Source organism: Pinus tabuliformis, chromosome 4_1, assembly GCF_031772625.1.
Source record: "Pinus tabuliformis cultivar Carrire ecotype Pingquan chromosome 4_1, CPIR1, whole genome shotgun sequence".
Lineage (NCBI taxonomy): Eukaryota > Viridiplantae > Streptophyta > Pinopsida > Pinales > Pinaceae > Pinus > Pinus tabuliformis.
The window spans coordinates 258,422,174-258,442,017 of record NC_142303.1 but is presented as its reverse complement, the minus strand read 5'-3'; the positions used below and the strand labels follow the sequence as shown (position 1 = coordinate 258,442,017).

General features: G+C 41.2%; 1 pseudogene; it reads right to left on the bottom strand.

Moving 5' to 3' along the window:
- Window positions 1–18,206: 18,206 nt before the first annotated feature.
- LOC149175258 (putative aquaporin PIP1-5 pseudogene) lies at window positions 18,207–19,583 on the bottom strand (annotated as a pseudogene).
- Between the last annotated feature and the right edge of the window lie 261 nt (window positions 19,584–19,844).

Below are 19,844 nucleotides of genomic sequence, written 5' to 3'. Positions count from 1 at the left end.
CAAAGACGGTTGACTCGCAAGCCTCCGAGAATGACGGATATTCAATTGACTTTCTTCCACGATTGCGGATTACTCAATCAACTAAAATATAAAGGGGAAAATTTGCGTTTCCGATTTGAATGAATTTTATTAGACGCTTTTAAACATAACTTTGCTTTTTCATGTTTTAAGAGTCGAGAAAAAGCTAAAGATGACTCTAGTCTCCTTCGATGTATTAACGAGCCCGAAGTGACAAATGCTCGGTTGGACTTTTTCAGTTATAGAGTTTGAAAAAGGCCAAAAGAAACTGCTCTGGAGATCTAGGCAGAGGGTGTGCCAAACCTTTTGCAAAACCACAGAATACGTTTTATGGTACGGGTGGTCGATCTTCGTGAATGCTGTGTTCACTGCATCGCGATCAGTAGGGCGGCTGACACGACTTCCTATGGATAAAGGCTTTGTTCCTATAGGGGTCTCCCAATATATACGCGACGGTACGTGGGAGCACAAGTCCGTATTAGTGCCACCGACTCTCAGGAGGAATCACCCACCTTCGTAGAGATCGACAGTCACTATGTTTAACGACGCCGGAACACGTCTCTACCTAGACCTCTATGTGTTTGCGTTATGTTACAAAGCGTTGTTATGTAAACTGAATTTATTTTAATGTTGATCTTGTTTAGCAGTTTGCCTTTAAGGATCACCACGAGATGTATGTAACAAATTCCTGAATGCAGTCTAAGATGAGAAGCAAACTTTTCAATCTTTCAACTTTGAAAATCTTAACTACTGAGGGAAAAGAAAGGCAAATCTTTTCACACAGATCATAGAGCACACACTAATGCAAAATTTCCTAAATCAGCATGCAAACAGTCAAATGCAAAAATGCACAATGCATGTATTTTCTTTTCCCTTTCTTAATGTTGATGTATTACAAAAAGAAAGTTGTTATATAACTTTGATTTCGATTTCAAGCGAAAGTACACAAGCTAGTCCAAAATCAAAAGACACCTTAAGATTTACTTGTTTAATCACTGGAAATACATGAAATCAAACCATAATGACGAAAGTAAAAAGACTAATCAGCTATGGACAGCAAACAAGCTAACTCTTTAGACCAGCAAAATGCCTAACACAGGTTCAGATCTAAGAGGCCAAAGCAAGACTAGTTCACTTTCGTTATGGGAAATTGTAAATGATGTAAGAAATACAAAAGAACAAGTACAATTTCGTTATATAACAGAGGCGGAATGATGGCAAGTAAGGTTGGTTTCAGAACAGGTACAAGACTGGTAACTGGCTGCAAAATCTATAGTGAAAACAGGCAAGAAAAAGGGAGGAAACCCCAAATGCACAAGGCAAAATTGGGCCAACGCAGGTGCTGCACAGCCAGTCTGGCTCTCAGCGCAGGTAGCCCCTTCGGGACCTGCGTTGCAAAGCAGGTAGCCTGTGTACTACCTGCTTTGGAAAATGAAAGTTGCGTTTTCTCAGTTTCCGGGTCACAATTTTCTCAAAAATTCACAGTTTTTGCTCAAATCAGAAGCTATCAGTCAAGCACACACTAAGGGATGACAAGGAAGATGAAAAGCTATCACTAAGAGCTTACAAGGATCCTTGTAGATCAGCTCTTCAAATCATGAACATGCTCAGAAATGAGCTAGAGTAGCTGCCCTCTACTTCGCTTTTGATATAGTCAAAAGCTTTTCGATTTGGTACTCTTTTGTTCAGGAAATGAATAGCAAAATACTACAAACAATCAAACAGATACGATCCCCAGTGGAGTCGCCAGTTTGTTGTAGGGAAAAGTATCCGATTTGGATGACCCTATCCCACTCTAAGGGTGATAGTACCTCAGCAACAACTGCAAATAAAACTACTTAAGGTTTACTTCTTTATGAAAGCAAGAGAGAATGAAGAAATGCACTAACCGTTGCCTTGCGCTTAATAATTGCTCCAATCTCTTCTCTTTGCTGCTTGCTCCTAGCTCTTTGCTCTTTTGCTGGCCCAGCTACAATGAGATCCTGCAAAATAACAAAGAAGGAAACTACAAGAAGCATGCATTCATAACTGATTCAAGGATTAGCATAAATCAAATATACAATCATCACAATACATCATTGAAACAAGTGCATATAGAAGAACCTCAATAGCTTTTATTAATGGAAGAAGTAAAGTTCTGAGAAGGTTACAACCATTGAAGGCCCCAATCCAGCAACACCTTCCAGCAGAAAGAATTTCTCCTCTTCACCTCCTTCAAGCAATCACCCAATAGTTCTATAGTGAAACCAACAACATATCATTACTTTGCACAAAATTCCAGCCTCCTGAGCTCATAGGAGAGAGCTCAATATATAGATGAATTGAGAAAGGATGAGTCAGCTTGCAACTGATGTGTAGCTGCCTTGTGTCCTCTCTCTCTTCAGTTGATCTTCAGTTCTTGAGTCCACTTGGAGAACCTTGCTTCCACTTGGAGAAACAGAGCCTCTGACTCATCACAAGGCGAAATCCCTGATCCAAGTGTCATTTTTGGAAGATTCCAGAGCAATGACTCAGTGTGCCACTTGTCCCATCTCGCTCAGCGCAGGTGGCCTTTGTTCTACCTGCTTTGCAACCCAGGTACACCATGGAGGAGTTGAGTTTCAGCGCAGAAGCCTAGTGGAGCACCTGCTTTGATTTCAGGATTGCTTGTTTTTTAGTGTTTTCAGGTGGAGAACTGATCTGAGAGCTGTTGGTTTGCTGACCTTGTTCCTCTAGGGGTAGGAACATCATGTTTAGGGACTTTGGATCCCTTGGATTATTGACAATTCATGCCTGATGCTGCAAGGCACAAAATTGTCTATAACACCCACGAGAGAGGGACTGTGTAGGTGTGGAGTGCATCCTCCACGAGGAGCTTAATGAGCCCATGATGGGCTACCTGGTCTGGCGTGCCCTCTTTTAATTTGGTGGCACATTCAATCATAGACTGCAGGAGGAAGTAAGGAATACTTAGCTTGTTTTCTGAAGGTAGGTCCATTTGGTGCCTCAATTCTGTGAGTAGCCGGAAATGGTACCCATATACAATGCTGAATCGTCCTTTTCACGTGATGTATTTCATAATTTGGAGGCTGACCTCACTCCAAAGTGGCTGTAGGCTAGCTCTGCGAACCCCGTTCTTATCCTCTGAGAATTGCTCCTCCGGTGGAAAGAACTCCTTTTTAGCCTTTTGGCCTAATTTCCTCTCCTCCTTGTCCCACGGTACCCCCATTGGGAGGTCAGTGACTCTGCTGATGAACTGTGGGGTGAGTCTGAGATTCAAACCCCTGAAATTGACAACGACCAGTGTTTTTGATTTTGGCTTCAAAGCTCGCAGGAACTCCTCTGCCACCTCATCATCATAGCCTTGAAGCTTGTCGCAGAACGACATCCATCGCGCACGAGTGAACAATTCTACCACCTCCAGGTTCTCCCGTAGTTTGTTTGAGTCTGTCGGTTCCTTTCTGATGAATCCACCCGGCATGGTGAAAGCCTGCTATGTCAGCCGGAGGTGGCGGGTGCGTATCAAAAGATGGCCTTTCGGATTTCTTTGGGACAGAGCGTAGAACTACGCCTCTGTCACGCACATAATTCATGAATTCTTGACTATCTACAGATGAGTCTTGACAGGGGCTCAATTACAAACCACATCCTGTAGAAAACCCCGCATATACTTCGACGACAACTTTCATGAAAAAGGAAGACGACGCTTGCAATTTTACGCTCAGACTGTAGTTTTACATGTTTGAGGACATCGACTTTGCCACCCTTCAAACCAATTGCATGGGAGGAACAGGTTCAGGCTTACCTTTTCCAATTCGCCACCTTTGACGTGAATAGATCAACTTTCCTCCGTAGCAGCAAGCTTCCTGTAGCGCAGCTTCCTGTAGAAGTCGCGCACAGGTTCCGGAGAGCACGTCAGTGGTTCTGCTCCTTCTGTGCCACCACCAGACGTCTGAACGAACCGAGGACTTGCAGTAACAAGCTTCAGAGAAATTTGGACGCTACTCGACTACAAAACGGCTGGTGATAAATGAGTGGAGTGACGATCTAGCCGGTGGATTTGAATCCCGGCCGAACTCATGGCACGGGGGTGAGCTGTCCCTGCCGGACCGTTGGACGACGTCACCTACTCATTTCACTGCAAGTCTCCCTGACTGCCACATCATTCCCTACAGATCTGCCACCGCCATTTCCGTTAAATCGTCGCTTCTCCCCAACTGGACGCTTCTCACGTGTCCATTACCTGTTTTTCTTGCCACGACCACCACTTTCCAAATCTGACTAGACCATCTGACTGGTCGTGGTGGCCAGTTGAATGGCTACCCGACTGCTCAACCCATTCATTTCCACACTTGCAAACATTTTAGAGTATTATTCATGTAATTTGATGAAAAAAAGGGTGAGGCACTTACCTGTGTGGCCGCGACATTATTTTCAGGTTTCGGGACAAGGGTGATTGGATTTGCTTGTTGCTGCTTCATACACAGGCACGGGGGTCCCTCCTTGCAGACTGCTGCTGATTACGAAGCTTGTTACTTGGCTGCTGGTGGTGCATGTGCTCGCTCTATGTGTTGCAGGTGCCTTGATGGTGTACACTCTAGCTGGATGAACTGCTACGGGATTCCTGTAGGATGTCCTGTAGCAGTTTTTCCTCCTCGGGTGCATGCCGAAATGGTGGAGATGGTGGCATCACAGTCACGATCGCAGGGCCCTCGGATGGCTTTGATAAGTAGTGCATGGTGTCTCTGCATATTTTTTACATTTGAGAATCGCTTCCTCTAATAATTCAATGTTCTGTTTTGACGGTGCAGGTATTTCCATTGCATGGCAATTGGGGTGGTAGAAGGAGGCGACAGTAGTGCGTGATGGAGAAAACATTAGCTTGCATGCCTCCGTGTCGGACCTCAGGCGTTAGATCTCCCCACACAGTCGGTTTTGGGCCGTCCAAAGATTCTACAGGAAGTTTCCTGTAGAAATACAGAACTTCCTGTAAACAGTCCTGTAGCTTCCTGTAGAAGGCTAAACGGTGATCAAATCAAGCCCAGACCTTCGAAGAGATGAGTGTTTCTGGAGGGAGTGCTGGTGAGGTCACCTGGTAGCATAGTAGGGACCCTTGTCTTTGAGTTGAGGGCCTTTTTTCTGCATGGAATACCTACAACCTGCATGCATTGCCACATTGTGAACTTGCTTTCCCTGTTTTTTTGTTTGTTTTTTCTTTTTTCTTCTTTTTTTTTTTTTTTTTGAAAGACAGCAGGGGTGCCTCCATGAGGTTTTCACCCTTACCATCTGCCTTGAGCACCTCAAAGAGGTTTTCACTCAAGGGTCTTTTTCAAACATTTTCAGAAAGACAGTAGGGACGCCTCAATGAGGTTTTCACCCCTACCATCTGCCTTGGGAGCCTCAGAAAGGTTTTCACCCAAGGATCTTTATTTTTATTTTTATTTTATTTTTATTTTTATTTTTATTTTTTTTTAAGATCTTCAGGGTATGCCCAAAACAGAGGCAGAACCCTTCTCTATGACCAGCACTGATTTTTCCACAGTTTTGATGAAATCTTGCCTTGACAGAGGTTTTCTGTAGATCTTTAGTCGATGCCCATTGACAAGCATAGGTATGGCCTCCTCATCAATAGTCCGAATAAGAACAGATCCATTGTCATTACATTTTTCCACTGCATATGGTCCCAGCCATCTGGTTCTCAGCTTCCCCTTGAAATCCTTATGCCTGGAATCATACAACAGCGCCCAATCTCCTGGCTGAAATTGCTTGTCATTGAGGTGTTGGTCATGCCACACCTTCCTCTGAAGTTGAACCACTTCTGAGTGGAGAAGGGCCTGCATTCGGTGCTCGTCCAATCCATTCAGCTGCAATAACCTTTCTTGTTAGGCATGGCTGAGATCCAGGTCTAGCTGAGCTGCCATCCTCAAGGTGTTGTATTCGAACTCAATTGACAGCAAAGCTCTCTTCCCATAGACCAGCTCATAAGGTGTGAAGCCGGTTATGGTCTTCCAAGTGGTGTTGTAAGCCCATGTGGCCTCAACCAGGCGATCTGCCCAATCTTTCCTGCCGCTGCTCACCACCTTAGTCAAGATCCCTTCCAATGCTCTATTGGTGACTTCCACTTGCCCATTTGCTGGAGGATGATAGGGGGTGGAAGTCCTATGCTTGATTTTGTGATGAGCGAGTAGGTCTTCAATTAAGTTGGAGGTGAACTAGCTTCCTTGATCGGTGACTAGCTCTCTTGGGTAGCCAAATTTGTAGAAGATGTTTTATCTTAAGAACTCGGCCACCTTTTCTTCTGTCGCTACTTTGATTGCCTTGGTTTCTGCCCACTTTTTCAGGTAGTCTGTGCACACGATGATGTAAGACCTTTGCCTCGAAGGAGGATTGATTGGACCCACAAAATCCATACCCCACTTCTCAAATGGCTCAAGAGTCACTTGAGGTTGGAGAGGCATTTCGTCCCTTGGAGTCGGTTTCCCCATCCTTTGGCATCGGTCACATTGGCTGACATACCTTCTCACATCTTGATGAAGCGTGGGCCAATAATAGCCTGCCTGCAGGATTTTGAAGGCAGTTCTTTTGACTGCAAAATGTCTTCCACAAGGCCCGTCATGACAGGTTAGGAGGATATCAAAGACTTCCTCCTCCCTTACACAACGCCTTAAAATTTTATCAGGGCCAAGCTTGAACAGGTTGCCCCCGATCCAAGTGAATGAGGCACTCTTCCTTACGATCCTGCTCTTCTCCCTTGAGGATAGGTGCGGAGGGAACTGTGCTGAGACAAGGTAGTTTGCTATATCAGAAAACCATGGAGAGAGTATTGAGATAGCAAACATATGTTCATCTGGCATCTGGTCATCCACTGTTCCATCCTCTCCTGCAGGTAAATCCAATCTAGACAAAAAGTCAGCAACAACATTTTCTTTACCTGGTTTGTCAACGATAGTCAGATCAAACTGCTGCAACAAAAGTAACCATCTAATAATACGAGCATTCACATCTGGTTTATTCATTAAATACCTAAATGCAGCATGATCAGTATGCACAAATGTTTGATATCCAGTGACATAATGTCGGAATTTGTTCAGTGCATGGACCACGGCCAAGAATTCTTTCTCAGTTACAGTGTAATTCAGTTCTGCCTTGGATAAGTTTTTGCTGACAAAGTAGATGGCATATGGAAGTTTTTGTTCAACTTGTCCTAAGGCTGCCCCTATGGCTTTGTTTGAGGCATCAGTGTGGATGTGGAAAGGTAGGGCCCAATTTGGACCTCTCAAGATTGGGGCAGACACCAACTTGTCCTTTAATTCATTCAGAGCCTTCTGACAATCGTCAGTCCATTTAAACTCAACATCTTTTGCCAAGAGGCTAAACAATGGCGAGGCTAGCTTGCTGAAGTCTTTAATGAATCTCCTATAATACCCTGCTAATCCTAAGAAACTTCGAACATCTCTTACCTTCTGAGGAGGTGGAACCTTCTTGATGAGAGAAATTTTGTTAGGATCCACCTGTAACCCTGGCAAGAAATGGTATGGCCTAGCACGGTCCCTTCAGTCATCAAGAACTCACACTTTTCAGGACTAAGGGACAGGTTCATCTCAATGCACTTGGCTAGGACTTTTCCCAGATTGGACAATGCTTCCTGGAATTTGGACCCATAAGGAGTGAAGTCATCCATATATATTTCCACCGAATCATGGACCAGCTCAGAAAAGATGCTCAAGACGACTCTCTGGAAGGTGGCATGAGAATTGCATAGTACAAAGGGAAGAACTCGGTAAGCAAAGGTACCCCAAGGACAAGTGAAGGTGGTCTTATCTTAGTCTTCTGGGCTGATTTGGATCTGGTTATACCCTCTAAACCCATCCAGGAAAGAGAAAAACTTCTTTCCTGCCAGTCCATCCAACACTTGATCTATGAAGGATAGAGGAAAATGGTCTTTCTTGGTGGCCTTGTTCAGTTCTCGGTAGTCCACACAGATTCTCCACTTCCCGTTTTTCTTGGGAACCAACACCAAAGGGGACACCCATTCGCTATCCGAGATGGGGTAAATGAATCCGGCATCCAACAGTTTTTGTAATTCCTCCTTGACGATGTCCTTAAGGGCTGGATTCATTCTCCTTTCGGGTTGCCTAACCGGTTTACAGTCTTCTTTGATGTAGATGTGATGGGTACAGACCGAAGGATGGACTCCTTTCATCTCCTTATAGCTCCAAGCAAAAGCATCTAGATGACTGGCCAACATACTACACAGCTCCTTTTCCTGGGAAGGAGATAGGGAGGAGTTGATCTTTAACGTTCTCTCAGGGCCGAACTCCACATTTTTTACTCTGGGAGTGACAGGGTCGGTCACACAAAGGTCCACTAAGGTGCTAGCTTGGGCATCCTCCACCAATTCCTCTAAGGACAATGCACTGGGAGGTGGAGTCTGGATCAAGGTCTCAATCAAATCATCCTCGGTTGGGAGGCCTCCCCTAGTGGTGTCTAGGGTGCACAAAGGTGCTGAGTACACCTCATCCTCTTCTCCTTCCTCCAACCAAAGTGGTAAGTCATGCTCTAATAAGGGTTGGGCAGGAGGGTACAGGACTAGCTGCTTGGACATAGGACCATTTTTGATGGTCATGTTTCCTGCACGGCAGCTTATGTAAGCATCTGCAGTGGCTAACCAAGGCCTTCCCAAAATAAGAGGGTATCCCGTAAGCTTTGCCTTTGGTTGCAGAACCAAAAAGTCTGCAGGGTACTCCCAAGAGTCAACAAAGACCAAGACATCCTCTACAATCCCTTCGAGAGTCAGGGTGGAGTGATCTGCTAGTTGTAGGACTGTCGAGGTCTTTCTCAGGGAACCCTGAAGGTTGAGTTTGAGCATGGTATCTCTGGTCATCACATTAATGGCAGCCCCCATATCAATCAATGTGTGAGGTATGATGGTGTCGTTGATGTGGACATCCACTACAGGACTCCCAGGATCCAGATACTTTGGGCAGATGGCCTGCCCCAACATAAGATTAGACAGTTGTCCTATGACATTGATGGTTGAAGCATCTCTTTTTCGCCTGCCTGTGTGTCTGAAACACTTTTCCTTAACCAGTTTGTTTTATATCAGTACATATTTGATGGCTTGGAGAAGTGGTATTCTCACACACAACTGTTTGAGTTCTCCCAGAAGCTCATCCTCCTCTGGGTTGGGTTGTGTGGTGGCCGTTAGTCTCTCAGGAAAGGGTGGAATGGCCTTTGGTTCACTTTCCTGTTTATCTTCCTCGTCCTCTGGGGAGGAGGTTGGCGATCCAGAAGAGTCTTTCCAGATCGCAGATTGATCTCCTGGATCTCCACAGCATAGGTAGGGCATGATGTTTCCCCAGTATATACCTGTTGGGCCTGTCTGTTGTTGGGGTTCGGGTTCGATTGAGTAGGCATTTGGGGTTGCCTTGGAGGAGCAGGAGGTAATGGTTGTGGTTGAGCTGGTGGTGGAGGCAAAATGGCGGGAGGAGTATTGTACTGGAGCCTCCACCCCGATTGAGGTGCATTCCACTGAGGCTGTGGATGGGCATGTGAGTGAAACGAAGGAGTAGTGGGCTGAGTATGGTACTGAGGCGGGTAAGACCATGGAGGAGGTGTGGACCAGGAAGGATGACCAAGGGGTCCCCAGGAAGGCATAGGAGCGGATTGGTTGGGGCTGTAATAAGCTTGGGGTGTCCCTTGCATCCCCTGTTGGTAAGGTCTAGGTCCATGTGGCCTCCTTTGGTTGAGGAAATAGAGAGATTCAGTGGGTGCTTCTATCCCTTGATACATGGCTTTAAGCCCAGGTAAGGTTGGACATTGGTTTGTGGGGTGGTCCTCCTCACAAACAAAACATACCTCAACCGAATGTAATGGGCACTCATTCTTAGGGTGTTTCCTTGTACACCTAGGGTAGAAGATAGCCAAAGCCCTCTGAGCTTCCTCTTTCTTTTGCTGGATTCGGAATGTATCAAGTTGCATGGCGATGGTCTGTCTCACCTCACTCTTGAGGTCCTATAATTGATTTGCAAACTCATGTTTGGAGAAAGGAATACCAGCTGAGAGGATGTTTCCTCTACCTCTTTTCCGGGCTGCCCTAGAGTGGTTTCTAAACACAGTCTTTATGTCCTCATAAGGCAGTTGGTAAATATCTCCTCCAGCTAGCATGTGAAGGGTATCTAAGAGGTCTTCAGGGACTCCTCGGAGCAGGACCAACTTAAGAGATTCAGGGTCAAGTGTGCACCTAGCCCGCTTATAGCTAAGTTGGAACCATTCCTCGTAATCTTCTAAAGACTCATCATTCCCCATGGTCATCCAAAAGATTTCTCCCTTAGTTTCCTTGGACCTACAGTAGTCCCGGTATTTGGTATTGAAAGCTTGCTGCATCTGGGCCCAAGTGGTGATACTGTTCCCAGGTAAGCCCATGAACCAGCGTAATGCTGCATCCTTAAGGGTGGAGGGGAAGAGTTTCAGTTTTTGCTCATCTTCGGTATAGTCATAGGTTCGACAAAGGACGGAAAACTCAAACAGGAAGGTGTCAGGGTCTTCAGTAGTCAGTCCATGGAAGTGAGGTAAAGCGGAGGGGCTGATGTTCTTCATTTTCATGTCTCCATTGGTCTCTCGGATGGGGAAGGAACCTTCAATTCTCTCGTCTTCTCCCCTATTGTCAGCCATAGCTTTAGATGGAGTGTTCTCTAACTCTTCTTCTGCTATAGGATCTTCGTATATCTCAAGAGGTTCGCCTATAGGTTCTTCTGGATCACTGCCACCAAAGAAGAGAGAAGGGTGGCTCAGTGATGTGGTGGGGTTGTTGGGTAAGAATTTGCCTGTTTTATCTCGATTTCTACGAGGCATGAAATGAAAAGACTTCTGATTTCTTTTGTTTTTTTTTCTGGTACCTGCAAAACTAAAACAGATTGAACTGCCACTAACTATCTTGCTGAAATGGAAATGCGGAATTGAAATGAAAGCATGAAAGAACTAATCTATTTTGCTCAAATGAAATTGCAGGAATGAAATGCTAAGCTATGCTTGCAGAATTGAAATGCTAATCTACGCTTGTAGAAATGAAATTGCGGAATTGAAATGTTAATCTATGAAAGCAGGAAATGTCTATGCTACTTTTGGAGAAAGGAAATTGCAGAATGGAAATGAAATACTACTTAGCAGAAGGCGAGAGTAGGAAAGTAGAAGAAAAGCAACAATCACCAATACTCTGATGCTTCCCCGGCAACGGCGCCAAAAAGATGGTGGGCTCCAGTATTGTAGCAATAATGCTACAACTCCTGGAGCTTCCTTCTTTAGTTTTATCAACCTGGTAGTTCGTAACAAACTTGGAAGCGACGGTGCTGTATGCACAAGTACTAGCTCTTGCCGCATCTGTCATCTGGTCAGCTGGCACAAGTCCGCTAGGGGCTCAAGCCAACTTCTATGAGCTCTTAGAAGAAGCTTTTTAACTGATGGACGAAAGCTAACTGAAAGGAAGCTAATCTATTTGCAGAAAGGAACTGAAAGCCAACAAGAAACGCAAACCCTAGCAAACCCTAATTCTACCACCTAGCCTTACTGATGTAGAGATGGGGATGCAAACTACTGAAAGAGATGCCATTACTTCTATGAAGGTGAAATGCATGTGTCTAGACTACCTCTATCTGAAGAAAACATCTTTTGTATTTTTGTTTCAATTATTAGAATTATCATGCATGTGCTTTTTAACTAGCTTTTTACTGTGCAGAGGTGGATCAAGGAGGAGAAAGGCTTGAAAAAGGTTGGGAAAGTTCAGAGAGGGTCTAAGGGGTCCCTAACACCCTTTGAGAGAGTTTCACAAAGTTTGGCTACCAAGAGACCACGTTTATGAGCTTCTACAGGAAGTCTGCAAGGATTCTACACGATGTTTCAGAATTTCTACAGGATGTTCAGTAATTCCTACAGGATGTTCTACAATCGGATTTTGGGTGATGGGTGAGTGGAAGAGGCTGCATGGGTGGATAAGGAGGTAGGAGAGGGGTTTGTAACGACTTAGTGACAGAGAGATGAGATGATGAGGGGGGTGTGCTAAGCTAGTTTGTCTAAAGGAGGGTAGAGGGAATGGAAGGCCGAAAAGGTGGGATAACGTGGGTAGTAGAGTAGCTGAGAGACAAGGGGTCTAATTGGGAGATGAGTAGTTGGCCTGGGTGAGGCTTAGAAGGATGAGAGGGTGAGGGAGTAGCACTGCACAGTGTAAACTGAATCAAATCATCCACGTCCTGCACATAATCAAAACATTCCTAACTATTTAATGCAACCAATGAACATCAATGTTATTTCTAAGGAAAACCATGTATGGTAGTGAAGCAAAGAAACATTCCAAGAGGCCTGAACGCATGGACAACTTCTACAAATGAAAATATTGCACCACAGATTGCATGTATTCGTAAACTAATGTTTTTGGTGGGTAGCACTCTCTGCAATTCCAGCCCCTAGAAAGAGGTGAAAACGAGTGTGCAAGCAACCCTTTTCTGGAACTTTTATCAACTCCAATCTCTTCACTTTATTCTAAATAGCTGAAGCAACTCTATCTTCTAACAATGACCTACTTAACCACACCAAGAAATCTAACTCAACAAACTGCGTTTCAAATGCATGTAAATAAAACCATAATGCTGAAAGAAAAGATAACAATACAGAAGAAGGAGGCCTTAGGCTCTCAGGTTGGGCCCAACCCCGAGAGCTATGGCTCCTTTAAAAGCTCAGAACTGAGATCAAATCTGACTGCTTTCCATTAAAAAATAATAATCAAAAGTCAAAGAGCATGCCAATAATGGCTACAAAAGAGCAAAACTAAGCTAGCACCTCGTAGTGCAGGATGTGCAACAATGTTTCAAAAAGTCCTTTTCGAAGGCTAAAGCCTTATCATTTATACATCACGAGGCCCCAAGCTGGCCTCCTAAATCAGTGGGACTTGGCTGACCAAACTAGGAGTGAACTGCTGCTTCCTCAAAATCCGTTTGGCTGCCTTCTAATCCGGTTGAGGTGGCTGTTGGAGCTCGGAGTTGGGGGTGAAGATCCCGAGGAAGGCCATTTAATGCTGTGTACAACCCTCCTACGAATCCTCAACCCCATCTTGGCTGTCTCCTGGTCCTTATCTGCTCAGTTTTGTTCCAATCATGTGTCAAAAAACCTGAAATGAGCACGTGTTAGCCACCTAGGAATAGTGACTACCCTTATTCGTACAAATGACATAAACATACTAAAAAATGATGCATAAGTTATGAAAAATGAAGGATTGAGCAAAGGTAGTTAGGCCAAATGAGCCCAAAATGTTACCAAATTTGGGGCTCATCAGTCACAACACCATAATTGTGTAGAACATTGGAGGTGGATTTCAATTTTTGAAAAAGTTCTTGTGTATCACACAACAATAATTCAGTGAAATGAAGACTAATTTTTTCAAAAACTATAGAAACTTATGATGGACAATCAACATACCAAAAAAACTACAATTTTTTACTTTGTATCAAAATTCCAATATATTATTCAAAGCACATCCACATTCACTTCAAAAAAACACGAAAATGCTAACACTACTTGCAATAGCATCTAAAACAAGCTTTTGCTTTCCAATTAATTAACATGATATTTATTGAGTTTTATTTGTTCTTTTGATAGATGGAAGAACAAAAAGAATAGAGAGATGTGTGTACACACAAAACAAAAATATATTTTCTATTACACAAAATCACTCAATTATATCATGTATATATTGTAAGAATGAGATACAACCATTTCTAAAATGAGGGACTCTTGTTGAGAAAATATCTCAATTGCCCAATCCACTCAACAAACCAATCTTACCTATTTTCCTAAAGTAAGTGTTATTTCCAAGCCTCCCCTTTAATGCTTACATTTTTACATAAGTCATAAATTACATAAAAATCACATCAGTCTAATATGGTCTTCATCAACAATTACGTTCACTCTCGGATCTTGCAGACATTGCTATTTTTTTAGCACCACATGAGCTACCACTTCAACTCCATTTGAGACATACTTGCCTATAACCATTGTTGATGAACTTTGCAAAATTGGCTTTTCTTGACTACCCCAAAGAATAGACCAGATACTGAATATCTCCATAAACAAGTTTCCATCCTAGTAGTATGCACCTAATACACACGTCTAGTTATATAGGTAAACTGTCTAAGTACATAGCTTATCCATTAGTCAATTATGAAATTGACCTTTCTTCACACGCACTTACATATACACATTGATAACATCTAACCAGTAATAGTTGTTTTAGAAAAGCATGAGAGGCTTTGTAATAAATTCATTATGGCTGTCACAATCTGAGATGTCTTCAAGGTTGGCCTTTGGCAATCTTCAAAAATAGCTATGTTAGTTGATTCTTTTAATTTACCATTTAAGAGGTCATTGGCATGAGTTTTACAATTAAATGTTGTGTATAGTAAAAACATTCTACTGAGTTTCTATTTTTATTGAATCTTCCGTTGGAGAATAATGCCATATCTTCATGTGAATTGTCCTTTGTATTACCTGATTTCACCCTCTTTTCTTCTTCCATAAGTGCTGTAATCATTTCATCCAATGACCAAGAGGAAAATTGATTCAAAGTGAAAATAACATTATCATAATTTGAGGATGGGTTATTTAATAAAATAACTTTAGCATCTTCTTCTTCTATTTTTGCCCCAATTTCCTCCAACTGCCTTATTAGTGATTTTAGATCATTTATGTGTATAGACAATGATGCCCAATCATGCATTTTGAGTTTGAATAATTGGAATTTCAAAGAGAATTTTGCATTCACAACCTTTTCCCCAAATATCTTGATTAATTGTTCTCATATTTGTGAAGAGGAATTTCCTAAGTCTATAAGGTGAAGTTGTGAATCTCACAAAGGTAGTCCTATAATAGACTTAGCTCTCTCTTCCCTTTTCGCCATTTAATTAATTGTTTAGGATCTTGAGGTGTTTGTTCTAATCCTTTTACTAGGCTCCATAAGTTTTTATGCATCAAATTCATTTGTACTTTCACCTTCCAAATATAAAAAATTGACCCATTGAAAATTTCAACAACTATTTGTTTCATGTTTAAACAAATTGCTACTTTATATTGTTACCTCACAAATATGTATTGATAGGCAGTGCTCTAGATTATTTTAGGTTAATTCCTTCCCACACACAGACACTTTTGTGGCTGGGCAACTTAGAACTAAGCAATCCACCCAAATAGTCTCTTTAAATAAAAAAGCTAGACGTTGGTCCTCCAATCCATGCTTAGGGTTTCATGCCTCAGCAACTTTAAAGTCTCATACACAATCAAAGGGACATCTATACTTTCACAAGCCTCTGGGGTGAAGCCTATGACATACACTAGTCACCCTAGTCAAAGAACAAAATGGTCGTTAAGGGATTCACAACAAACTATTACATACCAACGACCTAAGTCTTCTGACCAGGCTTGGTCCTCAAACTCCTACTATGGCCTGAAGCTTGAAAGGGTAGTGCCTTGGGTTCTTCAGTATTTTCGATGTTAGGGCTTGATAAAGGGTTATACCACTACTCCGAGATTTGTATAAAAAATAAATAAAAAATCACATACAGATCCAGCTTTCTCACTCCTCTCACATTTTCTTAGGCTTCCTTTGAGGAGTAAATTTAGAGCTATAAGCTCTGATACCAAGATAGACACATTTAAAGCTATCAACTATGATACCAAGATAGAACAAAGAGATGTGCACATACAAAACAAATATATATTTTCTTTTACACAGAATCACTCCATTACATTATTTATTTATTGCATGAATGAGTTCTATTACATTATTTATTTATTGCATGAATGAGTTCTATTACATTATTTATTTATTGCATGAATGAGTTCTAACCATTAAATCGATTGCTATTAAAAAAATATCTCAACTATCCAATCCACTCAACAAACCAATCATACTTATTTTCTTGAAATAAACATTATTTCCAAATAAAACTATTTAATTACAATTAAATTATACAAAATTATATTTATTCATTCCCACACTTAACTCCTCCCCTAACATTTCAACCTGAAACCTGATATGATTATATATAGAAACCTAATATGATTATATATATAATACCCTGTATACGCGCTCAAGATTTTATAAACAATATGTACTTCCTTTTAACGTGTTGAGGTACGCTACAATCAAATTCGCCATTTTCCCTACCTTTAATTCTTAAAGATGCAAACTGCCCATAATAAGCCTAAGCCCTTCCTGATTGATGTGTGTTTGTAAAGTTGATTCCCTTCTGAAAATAAATCCAGTCGTACCCAACATATAACGGATAATATTCTTTACCCTGCCGACCGACAGCATTACCTCAAGTTAACTAGTGTACTATCCTTCATAGCACGGACCTCTAGTCTACCAGTTCCTCCTGACAAAACCTTTCCACGGCCAGTTTAACTATGGTTTAATGTTACGTATTTTAGAGGTTTGGACTCTCTTTGAAATATGATTTCAGATTGATAATAGGACGTTATCTAAAAGCACTTTTGAAAAGAAAAATAACAGCAAATGATCCCATTGCATTGGTGAGAGCAATAGTTTGAAATTGCAAATGTTATTATCAATTTATAGTTATTTTTTGTAATTTAAAATTGTAGAGTACATTTGTTTTAATAAATACTGAGGTTTTGTGGGTTTGGAATAGTTTGATTGGCAATAGTTGTAAAAATGAAATCTCACTAAATTCCATATTTTTGGTTCAAATATTGTGTTATCTCCTGATCCCATTGAGAAGTTGGACATGATGAAGATATAGTCTTACACAAGTTACAAAAAAAATTAAACAAAAAAAATTCATATATCAATTTAGTGTTATAAAGAAGCAAGTCTCTCGTCAAAACACACAAAAAAAATTTCGTATATCAATTTATTGTTGTAAAGAAACAAGTCTCTGATCAGAACAAACAAACAAAAAATTGATTCTTGATTTTGACACTTTCAATAAGCAAACAAATTTGAAATTTCATGGCAACAAACCAAACTGTAAAAATAAATTAAGTTCACCATAACTGTAAAAATAAATTAGTATGTTATTATAATGTAAAAAACTGAAATATAGCCGATTAACTACCACAACATTATTTTAGAAAAAATAAAAGAACCCAGTCCACTGATGAGAGCCATCGCTCAAATACAGTATGTAATAGTACTTAATATGTACATCGTTACTAACTAGACTAGTAGAATTCATGGCCGAAGAAAACATAAAAGAGACCGGTTGTGAGAACCATAGCCCAAATATTTTATGTAGTATATGCATCATTAGTAATCAGACCAGCAGAATCCATGGCATCCTCAAAACCAATGCAATAGCCCACTTATAAAATGGTTTATCACACACAGCAGGTTACAAAACATATATATTGTGGCACATCGTCTCAGCATTAGTTAATGACAGTTTAATATAAAAAGCCAACACAGACATTACTGCTATTCTTCTAACTTCAATAGCCCAAAGGAGAAGAGAGTCCGAAAAATAAGAGAGCCCATGAGCCCAGTGCAATGGTAAGAAATATAATTTAAAATTGCAGATGTTATTGTGAATTTATAATTTATAGTGTTTTTATTTATAATTGTTTCTGTAAAGAGTTTAAGGGGTTTATTCAAGTGTTTTGTTAAGATATTCTTTGATATGAAGTCATTTTTTCAATTTTCCACTTTAAATATGATGAAGATGTTCTGCCAATCATATATATATAAGCAATAAGATTCATATATTAATTTCAAGACTTATGTAAATCTTTGGCTTTCCCCAAAAAAATACATAACAAATAAAAAAATCTCATATACTAATTTTATGTATGATTTTCAGTTATAATTTTAAAAAACAAATTATTACAAACTCTATTTATTTCAACTTTCATACATCAATTTTGTGATGGATGCACATCCTTATCCAGACAAAAACAAAAAAATAAAAAATAAAAAATTATACACCAATTCTATATCTAACTTAACCATAATTTTAAAAAACAATTATTCTTATTATTAAGTTTCAGATGCAACCAAATACTATCAATGTGCTAACAAAGCATTATTAAATAGAAATTAAAGAACGCAATGAGAGCATAGCCCAAAACAGATTTTGAGTATGTACATGGTGAGTAACCAGACTATTAGAATCCATGGCTGAAGAAAACAGGAAAGAGACCAGATGTGAGAATCATAGCCCAAACAGTTTATGTAATATGTGCATCCTTAGTAATCAGAGAAGCAGAATCCATGGCATCTTCAAAACCAATGCAATAGCCAACCTATAAAATGGTTTATTGCATACAGCAGAGTACAAAACATATATATTGCGGCATATCTTTTCCAACATTATGAGCATTAGTTGATGACAGTCCAACACAGAAACCCAACACAGACACTACTGCTATTCTTCTGATTTCAATAGACCAAAGGAGAAGAGAGTGACTATAATCCCTTTGCATAGAAAGCTACTATAATAAAAATAAATAAAGAAACTAAATACGGGATTTGAAGGGTGTGCCTCGGATGATGAGCATGTGATAAAGAGATGCAAGAGCAGCCCCAACCAAGGGTCCAACCCAGAAAATCCACTGGTCATCCCAAGCATGGCTCCTGTCATAAATGATGGCTACCCCCAGGCTCTTAGCAGGGTTGATGCCTGTTCCAGTGATTGGAATAGTTGCCAAATGCACCAAAAACACTGCAAATCCAATAGGCAATGGAGCCAACACAGGGATATGAGAATCCCTGGATTTTCTCTTGGCATCAGTAGCAGAACAAACAGTATAGACCAATACAAAGGTGCCCATGATCTCAGCACCCAGCCCATCTCCCTTGGTGTATCCATGGGCCACAATATTGGCCCCTCCTCCTTCAACTTCATACATGCCTTTCTGCATCCCCTTGACAACTCCAGCGCCAAAAATGGCTCCTAGGCACTGGCATATCATGTAGAAGACAGTGCGAGTCAGGGAGAGCTTTCTGGCCAAGAAAAGGCCGAAGGTGACTGCAGGGTTTATGTGACCACCCGAGATCCCTGCAGTGCAATAAACTAGGGTAAATACCACTCCCCCAAAGGACCATGCAATTCCTTGGATGCCCACAGAGTCACACATGGTGGGGGATCTCTTTACCCCCATGATTGTGAGAAGTGTTACGTAGACCAACATAAAGCTGGCCATGAATTCTGCAATCCCAGCCCTCCAGAAGGACCATGACCTCAGCTCCTCGGGCTCGAACAGGGGAGCTGGTTCTGGTTCGTAGTAGTCCTTGGACTCTCGGTCGGTCTGTGCAGATGTGCCCAGGGGTTGCCCCTCAGAGTACTGGCTTGTTCCAACGCCAACCTCTTCCATTTCTCGCTCTCACACTGCTACTCTCTGGATTCAAGCACCTGGTGTGTATACTCCTAACATAGGGGAACTCGGCCTGCTGTATACAAAATCGGCAAAGGTGATAAAGCAAGCAAGCCAATTCATGTATAGATGTAGGTCAGGCATGGCCCACATGTCCTCCACCACCATGGAGGACAGACAGACAGTACCAGGTACTGTCTGACATCCAACATTTCACTCTTGATTTAAAAAATAAAAATAGAAATCTTTATGTTTCGATTCAACTATTCACTCACTCTAAAAAATAATTATATTTTTCTAGGTTTACATTTCAACAATTCACTCTTATTAAAAATTTAGATTTTCACTCATTCAAAATTTAGATTTTTTAAATTTATCTTCAACTATTCACTTTTATTAAAATTTTAGTTTTTCAAGCATATAAGGAAACAATTCGAAAATACGCTGATTTGATTCGATTCTGCTGGAAA